The sequence below is a fragment of the Epinephelus lanceolatus genome, chromosome 14 (genome assembly GCF_041903045.1).
Source record: "Epinephelus lanceolatus isolate andai-2023 chromosome 14, ASM4190304v1, whole genome shotgun sequence".
In the NCBI taxonomy this organism is placed as follows: domain Eukaryota; kingdom Metazoa; phylum Chordata; class Actinopteri; order Perciformes; family Serranidae; genus Epinephelus; species Epinephelus lanceolatus.
The window spans coordinates 42,202,963-42,226,119 of NC_135747.1; positions in this window are offsets into that span (position 1 = coordinate 42,202,963).

A 23,157-nucleotide genomic window follows, 5' to 3' on the forward strand; every position below is an offset into this window, starting at 1 on the left:
GAGACCAGATTGAAAACACAACTGCAATTACTGCTTATTGCCATCGATGCCGCCAAAAAACAAAATGGAAGTCTCTGAGACTGTAGTTTTACGTTTAATTACAGTTCTAAATAATCATCTCCAGTTTCTTCTGCTGTGCGTTGCCACCTATAAAATAATTATTATTTTATTATTATTATTATTTCAAGGGAAAACTGGATCTAGAAGCTTTGAGCCCGGAAACACCACGTTGTTGCGTTTTACTGTTGAGTAGAAAGTTAATAAGAGAAAAAATAAATTTAACATTCACAGCAGTATCCAGTCAAAGGTGCGTCCAGCAACAAAGCTCTGTAATCCGCATGGATCCAGGAAGTACCTTTCAGCATCATTAGCTAATTGAATCCAGTATTGATTCCATATCAGTAATAAGTGATATATGGGGCTCATATTAGTTATATTAGGTTAAATAGGCAGCCATAAGGTCATGTGCATGAGACATTTCATATTCAGTCATAAATTGATCTGCCATGTTTTATTAGAGTGGTGTGTTGCAGTGGCTGTGGATACTTATTAAAAGCACGGGGTGGTTGATGCAGTGCAGCAGGTAGTGCAGACATTTTTTACAAGAGGTGGAGACATGCTTTCTGTTTTTCTGTTTGTCATTCAGATTTATGCAATATATATATTTTGTAGACAGGTTACAAAATGTTTTAATGTCTCATGAAATGATTCAAACTGTCTAAATGGAAGAAACTACAAAAAAATAATGTTTTTAATAGCGCAAAGAGATTAAAAAAAGGAAGGTTTTAGGGGGAATTTGATGGTTACATCTATCTATCTTTTCAAAAAGGACATTTTTCACTGTTTTTAAATGTTGCATAATTGCATCTATCTATCTATCTATCTATCTATCTATCTATCTATCTATCTTATCCATCTTTTCTTTATGGTGCAGCAGCGAGATCTGTGAGTGTGATAACAGTTTTAAAATTGCATTGGGTTGTTTTGAAGGATCTGCAGTTAACAGAGGATATAATGTCATTTTTATTAGCAAAGGACTGCACGAAAAAAATCCCATAAAAAATTACCGGGCTGATACTCTTCTTGTAATTTCATCCATTTTTATAGTCTGGTCAAGGTTAAAGTGCGTAATAACCGCGGCGGCGATGTGTTCTCCATGTGTTTATGACAGTGGAGTGTGATGTATTGGCAGACGACATCGTAGTTAATGACAGCGCTGTTTTATGAGTGGTGTCACTTGTCAATGCAGTGTGTAACCAAAGCCACACTTTGACCCCTGGTGGTGTGACACAAATGGTGGCGACACTGTGTGTGTGTGAGAGCATGCATGAACCACTGACCATGCATCGCTGTGCATGTGCGCCCATAATGTTCAACACTGCACCTTAATCAACATTGCTCAATGTAATTTGACCATTCGTAAGCATTACCAGATTAGTGTGCCTAATTATCTGCCATCCTCAATGCTGATATGAACAAATGCTGCATCCATAACCTGGACTTAATAGACGCATGTTGGGTTGATGTATCACGCTGCTAATTTCGTGATTACATTTTCAGTGACCAGACCTTTTCCTGTCTGCTAATTGCAGCAGGTTAAACAGCAAGCAAGGCAATACCAATCTATCGGGTCATGTTCCAAACACAGAGGTCTGTTCTGTGTGTGTGCTGCACCCCCCCATCAATCAGTCCTCAATGATGCACATGTTGTGAGTGTGTGTGTGTGTGTGTGTGTGTGTGTGTGTGTGTGGGTGGGAGTGTGTGTTTGCACATCCATTCCCCGTGAACTCTCGCCTCGTCCTATTGATGGCTCTCATATGACCAGCATCTATAAAGCAGCATCTCCATTAAAATGAAATACATGTTCAGCAGTACAGCTGTACTTTTTTACAACTCCAGTAAAAATAAAAGTGTTTTACAGCGTTATTGTTTTCAGGCTGCAGGTAATGATAGAGATGAGTAGGTATTTTATGGGGGTCGTCTTTATGGTGAATCTGCTGGTTATAGATATAATAAAGGGACTGATTCTCACGCTATCTCCTGAACTAACCTGACCTGACCTGGGGTTTTAAAATTTGTATCATTAAACTAACCTGAACTTCACTGTAGAAATTTGACAAGTTGATCTTATCTGCAAAAAAATCAGGGAACTAACTGCCTTGAAAAAGCAAAGTAAGTATTACTCTGAAATTATGTTTACTTTATATCTAATTGTTAAGTGTACTTAAAATTCCATTGTATTTAGTTAATATTGTGAAGTTGTTGCAACTTGAAAATAAGTTGTGCTCACAGTCGAATTTAGGAAACTGCCTCGGAAAACGTTTACAACTAAAACTACTGGTCTGAAGTTATGTTTACTTTCTCTCTAATGGTTAAGTTTACTTGAAATTTAATTGTCTTTACTTAATTTTGTCAAGTTTTTCTCAACACTGTAAAATCTGACAAGTTGATCTTCCTTAAAAAATAAAATGTAGGAAACTGATTTCTTAGTACTTACACCTATTAGTTTTAAGTTATGTTGACTTTATACTTTATCTTATCGTCAAGTTTACTTAAAATAAAGTTGTATTTACTTAACTTTATGAGGTTCTTTCTTTCATTCAGTAGAATTCAGGAAACTGATTGCCTTGAAAAAGGAACATAACTACAACTATTTGTCTGAAGTTACATTCACATTCTATCTAACGGTTAAATTTACTAAAATATTATTGTATTTACTTAATTTTGTGAAGTTGATGCAACTTAGAAATGAGAAGTGACATTAACTTGTTCTTTCTAAGTGTGCGCAACAAAATTCGTTTAACCTAACTGACCTAACTTTTATATCTATATCTATATACTTTATATCTAATTGTTAAGTTTACTTAAAATAAAGTTGTATTTACTTAACTTTATGAGGTTGTTGCAACTTGAGAAAGAATTGTGTTTACTCAGTAGAGTTCAGGAAACTTACTGCCTTGAGAAAGGTAAATGAACTACAACTACTGGTCTGAAGTCATGTTTACTTTCCATCTAATGTTAAGTTTATGTAAACTTTAGTTGCATTTACTTAATTTTGTGGATGGAGTTGCAACTTAAAAATGTCAAATGAAATTAACTTGCTCTTTCTACATGTTAGCAACTTAAGTAAACCAAATTTGTCTGATCTATCTGAACAGCTGTATTTACTCAGTAGACTTTAAGAGACTGATTGCCATTAGAAAGGTGAATACTTATTACTTACTATTAGCCTTAAGTTATGCTCACTTTATATCGAATTGTTAAGTGTACCTAAAATTTGGTTGTATTTACTCATATTTATGAGGTTGTTGCAACTTGAAAATGACAAGTGGGATAAACTTGTTCTTTTTAAGTGTTAGCAACTCAATAGTGATAGTTACTTACCTTTTCTGGGGTAAACTGAGTAAACACTGTTTAGTTAAGTCAGTCTAACTTGGTTTACTTAAGTTGCCAACACTTAAAAAAAGCAAGTTCATTTGACTTATTTTTAAGTCGTGACAACTTCACAAAATTAATTAAACACAACTTAATTTATTTTAACAAGTACATATAAAGCAGAACTTTAGACTGATAGAGTAACTTAACTTTTTCACGGCAATCTGTTTCCTAGACTTTATTTTATTAAGTAAGATCAACTTGTCAGATTTTACAGCGTTGAGGAAAAAACTGTAACCCAGATAATATAAATAACATCACAATATTTTTAGACTATATCATGATACACGATATATATCTCGATATTCTGGAATCCCCTTTAACTTACTCAAATTTAACTAAAACACTAAATAAACTACTGTTAGAGTAATAGAAGTGAAACCACTGGTGCTTTTATTCTGAGGACTCGTCTCCTCTTGGACCGGACGTGTTGATGCTGTAAACTTGAGGCTCCCTTTCAAGAGTTAGCAGTTAGCAATCAGCATAAAGTTAAACCATTCCAGCGGCACTGTTAAACGTAAGGATTTATTTACTGTGAGCAGGAGACAGCGAACAACTCACCAGTTTGCAATATTAGCAAGCTGCACTGGTGCTCCGTGGTCGTAAAATGTGACTATCCTGCAGATACAAAGACACACACCTGGCCTGCTCACACTATCATCCAGAAAAGTGTGGTCTGGATGGGCCGGGGAGTGTGTGTGACATATTTATATTTAATATGGTCATTTTATACATATATGACTACATGAAACAAGTCACCATACATTGAATAAAAGCTACATATTGCCTTCCACTAATTTAAGCCTTGATGGATTAAATAAAATCTGGTTGCCTTCTGATGAAACTCATTCTTATTTTGTAACTATTCATTTTTATGAAATTATGAGATTCACTGAGCTCTCTGCATGCCAGCTCTCTGGGTCCATTTCACAGGTACGTATCAGAGAAAATGAGCTCCATTTACTCAATAGCTTGTCAATAACTGGAGTGGCTGAGCGAGCGGTTTCAAAAGGAATGAAGGAACCTCTAATGCCTCCATTAATGCCAGTATGTATATTTTACAAAGAACATACAGTATTTAAATAACCGTGGTACATAAGAGGCTCCAAATCTGCATGAATTAATGACAAGCATCGATGATCAAACGTCAAATTCAAAGGGAATCGCATTAATCACTATTATTTAATTCATATTCATTTAAAATGTAGAAAACCAATAGTTGATTATGAATGTCTATCATTAGCCTTTTTTTTTTTTAAATCGTAATCTGGGCTTCAGACCAAGCTGTGTATCACTCTGCAAATAACCAGATATGACTGACCTGACTCAACTTTAATCTAAAGATAATTTGAGTTTATAGCTACTTTATACGTCATTTTATTCAATGATTTATACATTCAGTAATTCAGAAATCCATCTTCTCATCAGAGTGTGTTGCTGTCAGGGCTGTAAACCTGCCATCTTTGTTATCTCTACTGTCCGAGCTTTCTTTTTTGGCCAAAAGTTCAAACAAGTTTAATTATTAAAGAGGTCTGTAAACCGTACGTGCAAAACACAGCTTTGGATTAGGCATGGAAAATACTGAACAGAAATAAACAAGAATAAGTACTAAAGAAATTGACATCACAGTGCAGATAAAAGGCCCTAAACTTAATTTAACTTTTTCAAGCATTTATTTGAGCAGAGTTTAGAAGTGGAGCCGACAACAGATCTTTGTGTTTGCTCCAGATATTTGATGCATCCAAATTAAAAGCTGCTCCACCATGTTTAGTTTTAACCCTCAGAGCAGCGAACAAACCGACAGAGTTTATAAGGCAGACGCAGATCAGAGATGTGTTTTGGCTGGTAATTGATAGTAAATTTTAAACTGATCCACTGACACAGCAGCAGCCAACAGGGATCTGAGAAGTCATGTGCTTCCCTTCATTGTGTGACATAAATCATTTAATTCCTACTATGTTTAAGGAACTGCAGACTGAGTTTGTCTTCATGATCAAATTTTTTATTTTTAATTCCTAATCTTTAGAAACAAAAACATTTATCTTGTCTTTTTAACTGGAGGAAATTTAGTCAGGAAAAATGACTGCTGTAAATCATTTAGTGCGTTAAACACACGAGTGTTTTCTCAATAGGAGCACATGTTGCATCAGCTGGAGCTGACTGACAAACGCAACATGACAAGTGATTAAATTATAGTAATAATTATTTTGTATGTGTGTGTGTGTGTGTGTGTGTGTGTGTTTGAGCACATCATTGCTTTCCAGTGAAAACTTGTCCATATCCACTCCTGAAGAACCAAAAATAAAAGCTGTTCTCAGCGTGACCGCCGAGTGTTTTAGAGTTTTTCCAACAGGATCTGAAAGTGGTTGGGGAATTTTTTCATAATGCTACAGCTGAGGTTAAAATATGAAAATGATGAAAGGTTGAAGAGGTTTTCACGGCACATTTGTGATTGGTGTGTTCTTGTGTCGTGGGGACGTCTCACAGCTCGTTCATGTCTGGGTGTGAGCATATGCCAAGCAGCTCTGTGGTTAACCCCCCCTCTCCTCGCTCTCTGTTGTTGTCCAGCGTGTTTACGGTCCGTGGGCTGCAGCGGGCCAGAAAAGGCCCTCGGCTGGCCCGGACTGAAGGCGCCTATGTGGGTCAGCTCTGGTTCCTGCCCCCCCCTTCATCATCTTGACCACAGCCTCAAGCCCTGCCCAGACCAGCCTGGCCTCAGCCGCAGGAGTGACCAGAGCCTGTCAGGCGAAGGCCTGGGAAAAAAACTGCACGGACAGAGAGCTGATGAGCAGGACAGGACAGTGTGAGAGGTGTCTGAAGGAGCAGGGTGGGGAGAGTCAGCAGGTAGAGACCAGCAGGTGAGAAGTGAGAGCAGGGAAGTGTGTGTTTCAGTTTCTCTGCAGAGCATAAACTTCCTACTCAACCTGGCAGAGCGCCCATCCCAACAGCACCACACACAGTGTCTGCACTGAATATGATTGCACCCTCACACACACAGTACGTTCACCGTTCTTCAAGTCTGTCTTAAAACAATAACCAGGCACACACACACACACACACACACACACACACACACACACACTGAGACACATTTCTCTTCCTGTAATTGTTCCTCCTGTTCATACTGCCCTTTAAGAGATCCTTTCGTAATGCACTCAGTGTAAGTGAAAGTAAGCGCTGGATGATACATCGATATTACATCATAATTATGATAAGAGACGACATATGATCTTAGATTTTGGATACTGTGACATCATAAGTGCTGCATCACAGTCATTTTCTGAACTAACCAGACTGTTCTAGCTGTTCTATTATTTGCCTTCACCTGCTCACTCACTGTTTCCACATTACTGATGATCTATTATCAAAATTCTCACTGTGTAAATATTCTGTGAAAGCACCAGTCGTTAATCCGACAATTTCACTGCAGCATCGCCCAGTCTCAGACAAGGTCTTTGATCCGTGTTAGAATATATTCCAAAGTTTATCTGAAGCTGATATAAATACACCCAAGTGAAGACAAAATACTTTCTAATACAAAATGTCGACTCTGTATAATCACCCCTCCACCACAGGTCAGCAGGAAACACTGTCGGGACACAGGCTCTAACTCTGGAGAGGATGCCCAATAGATTTGTCTACTTCAGTTCTCTGAAGTCTCACATAAGCTGCAAATAAACTTTGGGATATATTATTACATATAAAATCCATTACTGACACGTCACGTCACAAATGGATCTCTTAAAGGCCAGCACTGAGAGGAGGAATAATTACAGTATGCAAAAACTGTTTCACTGTACAAACAAGCAGTGTTGTTATCAGGCAGGCTTAAAATATGTGAGCCTGCACTTTAATCAGAATATTTTACTGATATGAATATGTCATGATATGACAAATAAAAATATGCTTTAGTAAGTGAAGGTCAGTGACATGAACTCTCAAAACTCTTTACACTTGTTAAACAGAAAAACTTATTTTCTAGTATTTATAAAGTTTGAGAGGGAGCGTTAATTTAGGCAACCAAATTTTGTGAAATGTTACTACAGTAGAGCTGCAATGATTGGTCAGATAACAGATATAAATGCTAATTATTTTAACAAATTATTAAACGTTAAATCATTTTTTATGCAAAAGTAGCAGAAAATGCTACTGTCAGTCTCTCAAATGTGGTGATTTGCTGCTTTTCTTTATGTTTATCATATTAATCTGAATATCTGTGGAGTTTGGACTGACAAAATGAAACATTTAAAGACGTCACCTTGGACTTTGAGAAGCTGAGATGGACATTTCTTACTATTTTCAAACATTTTATCGACCAAACCATCAGTCGATTAAGCTAGAAAATAATCAGCAGATTAGTTGATTATGAAAATACTTGTTACTTGCAGCCCTACTACAGAATAATCATATCTAAGGCTGCAACCACTGAATGTTTATTTGTGATTAAGTGTTTCATTGTTTAGTCTATATTTTTTATTTTTAAAAAGTTCAACACAAGAATGATATTATTTATTTTGTCTGAGCAGCAGTCCAGATCCAAAGATATTTTTTTTAAAATTCAAATGAGATTTAAAACAACAACAAAAAGCAGCAAATCTTCACATCTGACGAGCCGAGAATATTTTGCATTTTTTGGTTAATAAATTACTTAAAGTTGTCAGTCAGTGTTCTGTTGATTGATCAGTTGATTAATCAGCTAATAGTAATGACACCATCTCAATATAAAGGTTAAATCTCTGAGCCCTGACGTCAGGAACAAAGATATTAAAGGTTTTAGAGTCACATTATCGTTAAAGCCACAAAAACCACAGATCTGAAACACTTGCTAAATTTAGTGATGATGACAAAACGTGTTAAATATGTGAAATCTTTCAAACCCCTCAAAATAACAACCTGGTCTGTCTGTGAAACGTTGGCATGCTCAGCAGGCCACCGTGACATCTACTCACGCTCGCTCCTCGGCAGATAAAATCCCACAGGACACATATTTTAACACACACTCACACACACACACACAAACACACACACACACACACTGGTTATCATAAAACATTTGGCGGAGCCGAGCGGCGATCCTATACTTAGCAGAGTAATGACTGGTGCCGTTTTACATGGACATGTATTCTGATTAGACTGTCATTTGGAGGGATGTCTGCGGCGGCCACAAGGCCACCAGATACAGTTCACATGGAAAACAACAGGAAAACAGAAAAACAACATGCATGAAACGATTCAAATGTGCTCACTGTCACTCAGTTTCTCCCTCATTCACACACACACACACACACACACACACACACACACGCACGCACACACACACACGCACACACACACACGTCCATCAGTCACATTTGTTTCCAGACGGATCTGTGTACGCCGTGTTGTTGAGAGATATTTCACAGCGCTGACACACCTCGGCCTGATTGGAGGGTGCTGGGAGGCAGGGTGAGAGTCGGGGCCAAACATAGAGGCCAGCAGAGGTAAGGAGAGAGTTTTATGTGGAGCATATTAGAAAGCGAACTCATGCTGCTGGAGCCAGGAGCTTTACCAGGCCTCTACTGCTCCCTGTTGGCCACACAGGAAACCTCCCACCTCACAGCACTCACTCATCTCTGTGAGGTTTTAAAAGTGTTTATACTCTTATGTGCAGCACATTCATGCACTCCACTGCCTTCTGACTCCAAACCTGCGGCACTCTCCCTTCAAAGCTTCCCCCCGAACAGAACCCGAGACAGAGTTTATTTGATTGCTGGTCAAAATATGCGGTGTCACTATGGGATAACAAAGCCTGTAACCCCTCCTGCATCTCAGAGCGCAGCACAACGCTCCATATGCATCCACACAAGCAGCTCCAGTTACAGCCACTGACCGCCGCAACCTGTTATTCAAGCTCCTCTCCTGTAAACACGCTCGCTTTCATCTCATCCTCCTTCTGATTTTTGTGGAGAGGTGTTCATGAGAAAATACATACACACACACACACACACAAACACACACATGCAGCTAGAGTCAGTTACCCCTCTTTGTGAGGAGCCATGCACAAATATATTCACCAGCAAGCATGCAGACGCAAAGCAGCAGAGACACAAGAGCGAGAGGACGCGCCGTCCAAAAGATGCACAAAGAAAGTCCAACCTTATTTTTCTTTAATTTCTTTAGTGAAAGCAGATAAGATAAATTAAGGTAAAGGTAAATTCTGTTTCCTTCACAAGAACAATGAAAAAGAATCTTAATATCATCGTCTAAAAAAATCACACCTGATTTGAGGAATTTCCTTTGCAGAGTGTTTCAAGAAAAGTTGAAAGAAAATCATATTTTTTCCACTTGAGAGACATATTTTTTGAATTGCTTAAATGTGGTAAGAGGTAACCAACATTTACTCAAGTATTGTACTTAAAAACAATTGATACCTGATGTGTACTTAAATTGTTTCTTTGTCTTCCAAAGTTGTTACAAAATTTACAAATTAAAATTTGCAATTTTAAAAAAAAAATCCTCTTCTGATGATATACGCATGCATATATGTAAATATATAATACATACAATAATATATCACTCTGTATATGCATATATATTTTTTTGTATGTATTAATTTTAATACTGAAGGGCATTTACCTGATAACAGGGTTCCCTTACATTTTCAAGGACAACATTTCAGAGCTTTTCCATGACTTTTCAAAAACTCTAAACTTTAATAAAATTTCTCTGACCATTCACAATGTAAAAAACAAACACTGCTCCATCTCAAAAATGAAGTCTCATTTATGTGGGAAACTTTGGGATTCATGGCCCCACGTGTTAAATCACACTGTCACAACATTAATTTTCTCTAATTCAAACTCATCAGATAAACTCTATTTGAACATAACTCCATGTAGCTACAGACATGGAGGGAGAGATGGGACGTGACGTGGGGAGAAAATGAAGAAACAATCATAAACAAAGTGTCAGACATATCAGAGCTACCTTACGCCAACAGCTGGCCAACAGAAAATAAATCTGCCTTTACGCTACATTACATGAAAAATAATCACTCTAACAATTTCATTACACACGACAAAATTCCATGACTTCTCCAAAACGTTCGAGGATTTTTCTTCTTAATGACTTTCCCCGACCTGAAAAATGAGATTATGATTTCCATGACTTTTCCTGGGCTAACCTGACTGTTGGAACGCTGTGATCAGGGGCGTAAACATAGACAATGTGGTTGCACTGGGGCCCGTGAGGTGGGGGTCCACAGAGAGAGTGGGCCCTCCAACAATGTGTTGGGTGGAGAATGGGCCCTTAGGAGTGATTGCCACCTTAATAATACACCTTTATATATCTCATTAAATTAAAACAGTGCTATTTGCTAGATATGCCCCATCTCTGTCATGTTTAATTTTTCTTTATTTGTAAAACAGTCAAAATCATCTCTAACAAAATTATATGCGTATTCTATAACTTTAAATCAACTATTAAAAATGTTTAGTTAAATAAAAAAAAATCTTAATCCTTCTTTTCTTTGGTATTTTTGTTATATACAGATATGCAGCGATGATTTCTGGGTAACATGTATGTTGACGTTATCTGATGTCAAGTCTTTGATCATGTGACGAGACGATATGTGCGTAATGGCGTGCACCAGGACCCGACTTTTGGAGTATTCTTACACTGTGGTATCAGCATATTGGATTAATCTTTCCACCACTGCTAAATATGATCTTATTTACTTTTTTTTACTTTTACTTTTTACTGAGTATTTCCATTATATTTGATCTTATACTTCTACAACACTTCACTTCAAAGAGATGTGCCACAGTTTTTACTCCACTCTATTTATCTGGCATCTATAGTCGCTCTACTGACTTTGCAGAATAAAATGTTTTGATCATTTCATAAAACATAATGCATGTTGTGTATTAAACCACCCAACAGTATAAGAAGTTCCACCTGGATGACATTAATATGATATATATCACAAGCTAAAGTCCCCCTGCAGTCAAAAAGATGTTTTACAGCTGTGTGATAGTCATGAATTCAAACTTTTAAGTTAAGTAAAAGTACAGAAGTACAATCAGCAAAATGTACTTTAAGTACTCATGATGCAGGATGGTCTATTTCAGAGTAATATTCATTATTGGATTATAATCATTGATGCATTAACGTGACCGTCACTTTAATGTTGCAGCTGGGAAGGTGGAGCTCATTTCATTACTTTATATACTGATGGGCACGACTGAGCAACACATCAATATTACCGTAAAACTTTGTTAAGAGCCCACTCCCAATTACACGGCCAGCCCCTTTTACCAGCCTGGTGTGGCTCCACATTTTGACAAATAAAGGCCTGTCTCAATTAGAGGCCTGGTCTGGTTGCCAAGCAGTTTTATCGAAGTTCTTTGGATGTATAAAAGCAGGTTGTTGGCTTCCTCAAATTATGTGTCCGTTCCTCGATTACCCTGTAAGTTATTCATGTTCCTTCAGTCTGTAACGGTCCTCACATCAAAAGAATCAAAAGGGATTTTCATAAAAATTAATCTAAGTTGTGAGGATTGTTTTAACAGGATAAAGTGGTGTTGTGTCAGTATGCCCGGTGTGGGAACACTCTCTCTCTTTGATGCTCTGTCTGTCGGAGCTAGATCGAATAAATGATTCATAATTGATTTATTATCTGAAGCCTAATTTTTATACAAGTAATATTCATACTGGTTCAAACAACAACTTGATTGTATCTTTGCTGAGCAACAGTTTTGTCTGAAAGGAAATAAAGGCCTGTCTCAAATAAAGACCTGTTGGGTTCATTACTTTAAGCAAGTAGCAAGTACTGTCATATGGTAAGTTCAGTCTTTTCCTAGTTTCAAAGGCTGCATTACAGTAAAGTCATGTCATTTTCTGAACTTACCAGACAGTTCAAACTGTTCTATTATTTCCCTTTAACCCACTTAGTCATCATACCAATAGTCACCACTACGATATTGTTATCATAAATCTGATCTAAGGTTATGAAACGAATGTGTTAAAGTAAAAAGTACAATATTTGCCCCTGAAATGCGGCGCCGATGTGTACAGCTGCATTTAATGGAAATACTCAAGTTACATACATGTACCTATATTTGTACTTAAGTACAGTACTTGCTAAGTGTACTTAGTTACTTTCCACCACTACTTATGAAAAGAACATTTAAATATATTCAAAGACTTTGGATTTTTCAATGAGGGGAAGGTAGCTGTATCTTTTTGTATTTACAGTATGCTACCCCCTCCACCAGAGTGAGAGTTCAGTCCTGCCTGTCGTTCATTTGGCGCTCCAGTCTTATCAGAGGAGCTATCTGAGCGCTGCATGCCCAGCAGAAGTGGCAGAGAGGGGGTGGTGGTGGAAGGTATGACACACTGCCTGGTCTGAAGCCCAGACACACAGCTCCTGTTACCAGTGAGAGGCCTGGAGAGAAAACACAATGGTGGTGGCAGGAGGGAGAGCAGGTCTGTGGATGCATCACTCAGATTATCCTGCAGTTATCGGACGTCTCTGCTGAACTGTGCAAAGTGTTTGCATGCATAAATATGATGTGTGTGTCTCTGTCTCTGATATACTAATAGTTATATTAGAGCCTCTGGCTGTCAAAGAAAGTGCGTCCCTCATTTGTCACTTGCTTTCTGTGTCTGCGTTTACAAATTGCTCAGAGTGCAGCACAAAATCTGCATCTGAACTCAAAGCCATATTAACAGCAGGAAGTTGTGAGAAAACCTTCAAAAGGGAACGAAAGACGCCGTTAAAAAGCATCAGGGACAAGGAGAGAGGGGAGGGAGAAGACGAGAGCGAGAGGCCGAGAGAAAGAAAAGAAAAGACAGAGCTGGAGGAGAAAGAAGATGTCGAGTCAGAGCGAGTCGGCGACATGTGTTATTTATTTCCCCCATGTAAACACAGAGAGAAGGCAGACATAATCAATAGGAAACTCCAGATTGTAAATAGACGGCTCTAATAGCCTAAACACTGGCCGCTATAGTTACACTCACACACACATATCAGCAGCACTTAGACTCCACACACAGAGACGAGGAGGGAGGCACTGCAGGGGAGGGGGGGACGGGATGGGAAGATGGAGAGAAGGAGAGATGTAAGAGCACAAGGAGTGAGAGAAGAAGGAGAGAAAGAAGGGGCCAGGCTGGGCGGGCCACCCTTATTTACCAATAAAGAGCTCTGATGAGAAGATAAACACACAGGAGACAGTCTGGGCAGGAGGAGGGAGGGAAGGAGAGAGGGAGGTGGGAAGGAGAGACGGGATTTGAGCTTTTATCCTCCACTTTGTTCCAGTAATAAATAAGCAGTAGTGAGGAGCAGGGAGAGGAAAGGTGTGAAGGGATAGAGGTCAGACGTTTGGTCCTTACAGACTAGAGGCTGAGTCATAATGAGGGGCTTTGGCTTTGTACATTTAACGCTGCAAAACTTTTGGATTAACAATATTTTAAATAAATATGTGTAATGTGAACCTGTGTCTGCGCCCTGCCGTTAGGTCACACATATAACCAACCCGGTCTCACTCCCAAGTCATCGAAATCCAGCGCTTGGTCAGTGACTTCTGGCGTCAGACACCGATGGAAAAAACGTCGACATGATACGTGGCCGGTCGCTGTTATTGTGTAGCCGTGCCAGGCGGCGTAAAGTGGGCAGTGGAAAACAATGAAAGTTAAGGCAGCGCAAGTCCGAGTAGGGCAGATGGGAGAGGTGGTGGATGGATCCAACAACTGCGGACTTTCACCTGGGAGGCTGGTGTTTGCTTCCCATAAGCCACACCCTGTTCTTTTTCTAAACCAAACCACCTGGGTGTTGGTTAAACGTAACCACGTGCGTTTGTTGATCTCATCTTGCCAAACAGACCTTGTTTCGGCGCTGATACTACCTCAGATGCTGCCTTAAAGGCGAGACAACTCTGTCTCCTCGTTCCACAGTTGTACCTTTCATACAGAACCACTGAGGAGGCATAACAGTGTGAAATTCCCACCTGGAAGAGGCAGTGTAAAAGGGGTTTAAGATTTACCTCCACAGCTCTTAGATGCAGAAAATGTCCATGGTTATGAAAGCCTGTTCCCATTCCCAGGTCGTCAAACACAGATACTTTGTCATGCGACATCATGTGACATTGACACCAAAGGCAACCTTTAGCATCTAAGAGATTCACAGGGCTTTCAAACTAACTCCAATGTAAATCTATCCGTGGCAACACCTGACACTGAGAGCAAATAGCGTGGTATAAAGAGTGAGAAAATCCATGTAGAGTGTAAGGAAGGAGAGGTCAAACAAAACCGGACTTTCACCAAGAAGACTACAGTTTGTGTCCTGTGTGAAACCAAAAGTCAGTGTTGATTTAAGACAATGTGAGATCACTTACATACCTATGCCGCAGATGAAACCAGAAAACAACTTTAAAGGAAATGGCCACTTTAAAATGAAAATACAGACAGTACTTACTGACCCTCATGCCGACAAGAAGTCCAGTGTAGTTTTTTAATCCACAAAACTTGCTGTGTTTACATGGCAACTAGCGCAAGACTAGCTGATGGCTAGTGGTGGTGCTAGTTCTCGAGTCTCGCGTGAGTTGCCATGTAAACACAGGCTAACTGACCACGGTGAGAAATGATGCTATAAAAGTGGAGTAAATTATGTCTTTTTGAGTCAATTTTGCATGCTGCGGCTTCAGGGCACTTGGATTACGACGGATGAGCCGTTCTGATGTTTTTGAAACGCATTAGCAGAGAACTGTTATTGCGGTTAGCTGTTATCCTCCGATACCCCGAACGAGTTTTGTGGATTCAAAAACTACACTGGACTTCTTGTCGGCATGAGGGTCAGTAAGTACTGTCTGTATTTTCACTCTAAAGTGGCCATTTCCTTTAACACACCTTTAAGGTCATAGTGCACTGACATCCCTCACACGATGTATTTAAATCACATGACACAACAAATGTACTTAGTTTAACCCAAAATATGATCTTTTCTCTAAACCTGCCAAAAAAAGGTTTGTTGCCTAAACCTCAAACCACAACCATTTCACAAAATTAACAGCGTCACTATGTGTTTTAACTGAGCGTCACATTCCTACACTGACATTTGTCCTGTGTGTTGCTATCAGATGCCGAGGGGCGTGACAAAGTCTCAGTATTTGGCAAAGTGGAAATGAGAACAGGTTGGAACAGGTTGACTTTTGGTTTCACACGGGACACAAACTGTAGTTTTCTGGGTGAAAGTCCAGTGTTGTTTGACCCCCGTCACTCCCACTCCATACACTCTGTCAGCTGCTCTCAGCGTCAAGTATTGCCACGGATCGACTTACATTAGAGTTAGCTGAAAGCACTGTGCATCTCTAAAAGATGCTAAAGATTGCCACTGGCGTCGATATCACACAGCGAGGGGTGTGACAAAGTGTAGGTATTTGACGGCATGGGAATGAGAACAGGGTGGTTATGTTTAGGTACCTGCAGCACCTGGTTACAATAAGGAAAAGATTGTGGTCTTGGTTTAATACTAAGAATGTCTGCTTTGTCTCGAAACTTGAAATAAAACATATATAACCAAAATTACATCTTTCTTTTGGAGGAAAATGTGTAGAAAATGATGCAAAAGACATCTGGTGTGGCCATAAAAACATGAAGTGTCAGGTTCAAATATTTTATTGAACATATAGCTTCAGTGAAGAGTTGGCACAAGCTGATACTTAATAATCATTTTTCAAACCATAAAAAGCTTTAAATGGGAAATAAAAGGGGAAGTCGTATGTTGTGGCAACAAATAGTTTCGTCTGACAACAGTTTCCTTAAAACAAAGTGCAGCAGTCAGCATCATACATGAGCTTCTCTGAGATGCAGCCCTTAAAACAATTTAGTTTTAGTTCTCTTCAGTAAACAGTTAATAGTTGAGTTCAGCAACGACACATAAAACTTTCAATATTTCCTGACGCTGGAAAACAACTGTAACTGTTCCCCTTATTTTGTCTGCCGCTCTGCTCTGCCACCAACTATCAGACTTTCAGAGAGTCTGGAGTACCCTTAAAAACATGTATTATATGTGATTACATTTCATTTTTAATTACAACTTGTCTGACACTGGTACGCTCAGACATAAACTAGTGAGTAAAATGAGACCCGTCGCAGTCAGAACCCCAAATTACTGCTAATTTGGTGATATGATTAGAGAGCAACCTTCCCGTAAACATCAGCCTGATGTTGACCCATTAATTGTTTGTAGCAGCTACTTAAAAATAGCTTGTTATCAGCTCAGACTTTGTAGAAATGTTCACAGAGTTTTGTTCCTAATGTCTGAATAATGAAGTTAGTGCTTTGATTAGAAGCTGCTCTTTTACTTTGAGCTGATATTGGAGCGATTCGACTGCAGAAGTAGTTGCACTTGAGTTAATTGTATCAGTGCTCCAACTGTCCCCAAGGATGTGGCTTTCTGTGCTCAGTTCTGTGCGTGTGTGTGTTTTTGTGTGTGTGGTTTTGGTTGCTCATGCGGTGTCAGAAGTCATCAGGGTGAGGCTGAGCGGCGACCCCATGACCCCCATCAGAGATCAGAAGTGAAGCACTTAGCGGTCGCCCCCCTCCCGCCCCTCCTCCTTCCTTCCTCCATGATCCTCGCAGACAGCCTTCTCTGATTCCACCGCTGCGGCTAATAAAGGCAGCAGGAGACTAATTCAAGTCAACAGTTGAAGGGGAGTCCTTGAGAGGAGAAGAAAAGTTAAATGCTGTGCCGTCACTCAGCTCGCAGCTCTGCCTTCTTTAAACAACTGATATTATTCTGAAAGTGAAACAGGAAATTTGTTCCAACAGGACAAATACGTAAAGAAAAGCCGTCACATGTTGAGAGAGCATGAAGGACTGCTGCTGGTTTTATTCTATACCTGACATTTCAATAGTTTCTGAATTCTTTGCATTTCTAGAAATCACATTCAAAGTGAGTGGCAAGGTCGAGTGCTTCGGTCTGATCAAACCAGGCTGTTCTCACTCACTGTTCGTACTTTTACCTACAAAAAGTAACGCACCTAAATTTGTGTAACCCAGGTAACAGTGAGTCAGAAGGCTGTGACTGTGTCACCTATGTGCTTGCCATCATATGAAGGTAGCAAAGGGGAAAGTCAGGTGACTTAGTAGCGACAAAGTCTGTGTAGAATGGTGATCTGGGGGGGTGGACGGGTAACACAAACACATTACTTTGACCCAGGGGGCCGGGGTTCATGTACCGTTTGACACCAAAAGTCAACACTGAGTCATTTTAAGTTATGTACGTTCGTAACGTCACGTCATATCATGAAGTTCCTTTATGTACGTAATGTAACAATGCCCCACCATTATTCTTTTCCTAAATCTAACCCAACCCAGATAGTATGGGTGCTAATTTGTGAGCTGCCCAGTCTCACCCCCAGGGCGTCCAAAAAAGCCACTTAAGCCCCTTTTACACTGCCAGATTTTCAGCAAATGTTGGGCCGTTTTGCCGGCAAGCTGAGAGCGTTTAGACACACAGAGCCGGACTGGCGAGTTGATCCAAGGTGCCCAATTTTCCGCCTCGTAGGGTAGACATATTGGCGGAACCTTTTTGGTTTAGAAAGACCGAGGCGGCCTTCTGTAACAGAAGGGGCTGTTGATGACTTGTGGGAGGAGCTGTTGATGATGCTGCACATGCGACCCACTGGCGGTGGATAAACAGGAAACAGCTGATAGCAGGAATTAGCGAGCAGCTAGTAGCAAGAGGGAAACCCAAACCTGACAGACACTGTAAAGATGAGCAACTGGGGAGACAAGGAATTGCGCGCCCTCCTTGTCCTCGCAAACGAAGAGGCCATTAACCGTCAGATGACGGGGACGGTGAAGAACGGGCCGACTTATGAGAGAATCACCGAAGGACTGACCAGCCGCAGCTTCCCTCCCACGTCACTGTTTACGTCACACGCTGAGCTACACGTTTTGTTACTTGCTCACGCCCCCCATTGCCCCGAAAAAGGCACATTCTGTATAAACAAAAGTAGGCAGGCGGCATTTTGCTGCACTCCCCGATTTTGTTTGTAATGTAAACCCTTCTGTGTCATCATAAAGGCCAAACTCACCACTGGCAAACGCTGCACTTCAAAAAACACGTCCCTATTATTTTTAATGTACAGCCTCACACTGGTGGCTAGATGCACATTGATGCTCCCGGATGCGCCGCCCCACAGCCCTTCACACCACTGTCCTATTTCCAGCCTCGCCGTCCCTGGAGTTAAATGCATTTTGCCCCCACTTGCTCTTTGCTTGTACCAGACCATCTCCTGTAGCAGCTCTTCTTCTCTGCTCCTTTGGCAGCTCGACTCCTCTCCTCACCATAGATGTATAAAAGGAACTCTGTAGCTGTTGCTGTGTCCCGTGTGTGATGAAGAATAGGTGAGGGGTAACTCATTGTTGAGGTCGAGAAATATCCCGAGCTAAATGCCCCATGTTCCCGCCATTATAAAGACAGTGGCCTTAAAGATACTTCGTGGTGAGTCACAGCTCTGAAGATCAGCTCTTCAGGTGAGAAATCAACTGTAATTAGTGGCTGCCCACATATGAAGAACAGATCTTTTTTATTAAAAGTGGTCGTCTGTTGATGAGCTGCAGGGTGACTTGGTTTAAAGAGCCTGAAAGTCCCCTCAGGCTGGCAGGAGGGGAGGTGGAACATGTCCAACAAATACTGGAATCTGACCCAGACTTTGACCCTGGAGACCAACAAAACCTAACTGCCAATCCCCTCCTACTGCCAACCCTTCTGCATCAAGATACAACGCAAAGGCTGCCCTGGCATCATGTTAATAATGCCGAGGCCCCCTGCCTACATCTATCTATCTATCCACAGTAGTAAACTTTATTGTCATCTGAAAAATAATCTGCCTTTTGTCACAACTATTCTTGTCTGGTTGTCCACTAAGCGGAATATAGGCAATACAATCCCTGGCTCCTCCTGCCTGCATTTCAAAGTGTCCCTGGGCCAGATACTGAACCCCAAATGGCTCCCAGTGGCCTCTGATGTGTGAGTGCATTTAAATGTTTAGTACTGAGTAGCAGGTGGCACCATGTATGGGAGCCTCGGCCACCGGGGTGTGAATGTGTGACATGTCGTGTTAGAGGATGAAATGCAGACACTGTCATCACATTCTGAGCAAAGATCAGCCACCTGCACACTGCATGTCATGATGAATAAAAACTTTAACTTGTCTCTTTCACAGTGACAGTGCTCTGACAGTTTCAACCATGACGAAGCTTCAACATGAGGAAGAATCAAAAAGGCCGACAAAGCCTGAACAAAGACAAACACCAGAGACAAGTGATAATAACATTGTTAGGATAAACCTATCTGCTGTAAGAAAATCCCTGTCTCCTTCCCGGAGGTTGTTGTCTCGAACCATTAATTGCTGGTGCTGCGTGGGACTGTGGGAGTTGTTGCTCATTTCCCTCCGTTGGAATGCCTGCTTCATTAAATCGACTGAGCAGGACGGTTTTGAGGAGAAAAAGATGATAGTTTCTCAGGGTAATAACAGGCCTCAGGATAAGCTATGTTTAAGAGGCTACCGCAATGGCTACCCTGTCCTGCACCGCAGCACTCTCATGACCCTGGCTGCTGGGGACGGCACTGGCCAGACACAATTAGTGGTCACAGATACCTAGGTGCGTGTGTGTTTGTGTGTGTTTGCATGTGTGGGCGGGTGGATGCTTGCATGCTTGGACGGCTGGGCGTGTTTGCATGTGTGTGTCTGCATGTGTGCACAGACATGAGTGCATAATGTGTGTGTGTGTGTGTGTGTGAGTGTGTGTGCATTTTTAAGCCCATAAAACCCACATTCCACATTCAGTATCAGTGTCAGTGGGTGTGTACTGCCTGTCTGTCTGTCTGTTGTCAACGGCAGTGTTTACTGTCAACGTGTCCCTAAATAACAGCTGGACAGTGTGTTGGTCAGTGAGGATCCATCTGCCACCTATAGGAGGCTGCAACACAATGTGATCGGATAAACTGGCGTCTTTCTTCCTCTTCTTTGTAAAATTCTTTTCTTTAAAACTGTCAAACTCCATTTTAGTAAAGCTGTGATGATATGGGTGATTAAACCGAGCAGGTCCTTACATGGACATCAAAACTCAACACTTTCCCTCACTCTTCTGGGTTTTTAAAGTCCAAAAGACAAAAAAAAAAACATCTTATTTTTCATGATTACTCATCATTACCTCTAAATACATCTGTCTGCTTTCAGCACTCTGGATCATTTGAGGCTTCTGCTATCGTTCTTTTCTCTCAGATTAACAAAAGGAGACACTTTATAGCAAAAGAACAAGAGAAGACATGGAGCCAAGTGTGTGCAGCGGGGGTCTCATCTGGACAATTTGGCCCTGCAGGAGACTGCACAGCATGCGTGTGTCTGCATTAGTTTTTAGTTGAAAGTTAACCAGAGATTTAGAACATCTATTCTGTTTGCAAAGGACAATTTAAAAGTTATGAATCCAACCTCCTGAAAGTTTCACTAACTGCCTGCTGAAAACTTTGATCTGGAACTCTGGAAGTGTTGCAACATATTTTGATTAACTGATTGGTCGACCTTTTTGCTTTTGATTTCTAACGATCACCTTTTCTTTTTCCAACTGTAAGTCCTCCAAAAGCACTGTTCACGTGTCTACTGTCTAAATATTCATTTTTAACAGCCTCGTCTTTGTAATCCTGTTACTCAGCATCCCTGTTAAACAGAGACACTGAGGTTTGTATCATTTAACTTTGATAAGATTTTTAAGACCTACTGTTTGTCTAAAAAAGCATACTGGTTATGAACATCCAAAACCTGCTTAATGCAGGTGCGGCACCAATAAAAGACAGCAATACAAAACATGAGGAATGTCCACATACTGCATCTACCTTAAGTGTGTAAGCATGGAGCCCACACTGTCACTAACTGCACTCCCTGAAGAAACATCATATTTTTGGAGAAATGAAACAGTGATGTCAGAGAGAAGCAGACAGAGGGGTCTACAGTCTGTGTTTGAAGGATATATCCAGGATGTCAAACTGACTCAGCAGCAACAACAGGTTAAAAAGATAAAGATAGTTAGAAGCTAAAGCCGAACTATAGGCTACAGATCACAGTGTAAAAGTGAACCACCACATCACTGCTGATCGCCTCACAAGACAATGAATATAAAGGGAAACTTTGCTGATATTGAACCAGCTGTGTGGCATCACAGTGTGTGCAGATGAACAGTGTTAGGCTTTGGCCCCTGGACCTACACCACTGAACTGGCGGGGAGCTCTGGGGGGTAGCATTCATTTGCGCACAATGCGATGACACACAGCTGGTTGAATATCAGTGAAATTTCCCTGCTTCCCTTCACTGGTTCCTGTACAGCAGGGTCGGTCTTTGTTTCACCGTTATCCTACTATATAATGAGGAAACCTCTGTGTGTGTGTGTGTGTGTGTGTTCCACGTTTTTCTCCTCACTGACTTGGTCAGTCCATGTGAAATTCGGCACAGTGGTAGAGGGTCATGGGAGGATGCCAATGAAGCAATATTACATCAATTGGCCAAAGGGGGGCGCTATAGCAACCCATTGAAATGTCAAACTTTGAATGGGCATATCTCATGCCCCGTATGTCGTAGAGACATGAAACTTTGCACAGAGATGCCTCTCCTCATGAGGAACACATTTGCCTCAAGAACCCATAACTTCCGCTTATATAGATTTTGCGCCATTTTGAATTTTTTGAAAAACACTTCAAATGGATCTCTTCCTAGGAAGTTTGAGCGATCTGCATGAAACTGGGTGAACATAATCTAGGGACCAATATCTAAAGTTCCCTCTTGGCAAAAGTTGGAAAATTTACTAAAACTGGCTTCTATAAGGCAATGAATATTGCGGAGGGCGTGGCTCATCACATAAAGGTGTATAACATCTCAAGGGTTTCACCCATCACCACGCAACTTTGTAGGCATATGACCACACATAATCTGAGGGGACCCCTCCATTATTGACCCCATCAAACAAAATGGGGGCGCTAGAGAGCTCATTTCTTATCTAGGCCTAACCGCCATATGGATTTTTACTAAACTTGGTAGATATGTAGAACAGGACGCCTCAAGGTGACTGGAGAAATTTAACTCTAATTGGCAACTGGGTGGCGCTATAACAACAGAAAAATGCTTCAAAATGGCTAAAATGCGACCGATCGCTGTGGCTCCCCCTGTGGACCAATGTTGGTGTTTTCTAATTTGTGGTATGACTAAGTCATGGTATGGTATGCTGTACATAATCACGGAAACTGTCAGTGTGTCATTCTGTCAGTCAGTCATTCTGTCTGTCCCACGTTTTTCTACTCACTGACGTGGTCAATCTATGTGAAACTGCACATAGGCATTGAGGATTGGCATAGGTAGAAGGTGACAAAGCTACCAATGGGTATGGACTAGTAATCATTAAAAAGCAAAAGCAGCATGTGTATACATTCAGTAGTTAGTAGTTTCAGGGTTTGATTTTGGTTTTGGAACAGGGAAGAAATGTATGTCTTTGTCCAACCTACAAGTATCAGTAATACACGACGTGCCTCAGGCACAACATTTAGCTCCAAATCCACAAAACCAGCCTAAAAATGAAGGAAATGTGAAACGACTGCATTAGAGTCAATGGAGCACAGCTGTGTTGTTGTCGGACCCCTGTTGGGGCTGGTCGATGCTACGCTATGATTGGCCAGTCTGCATTGGAGGG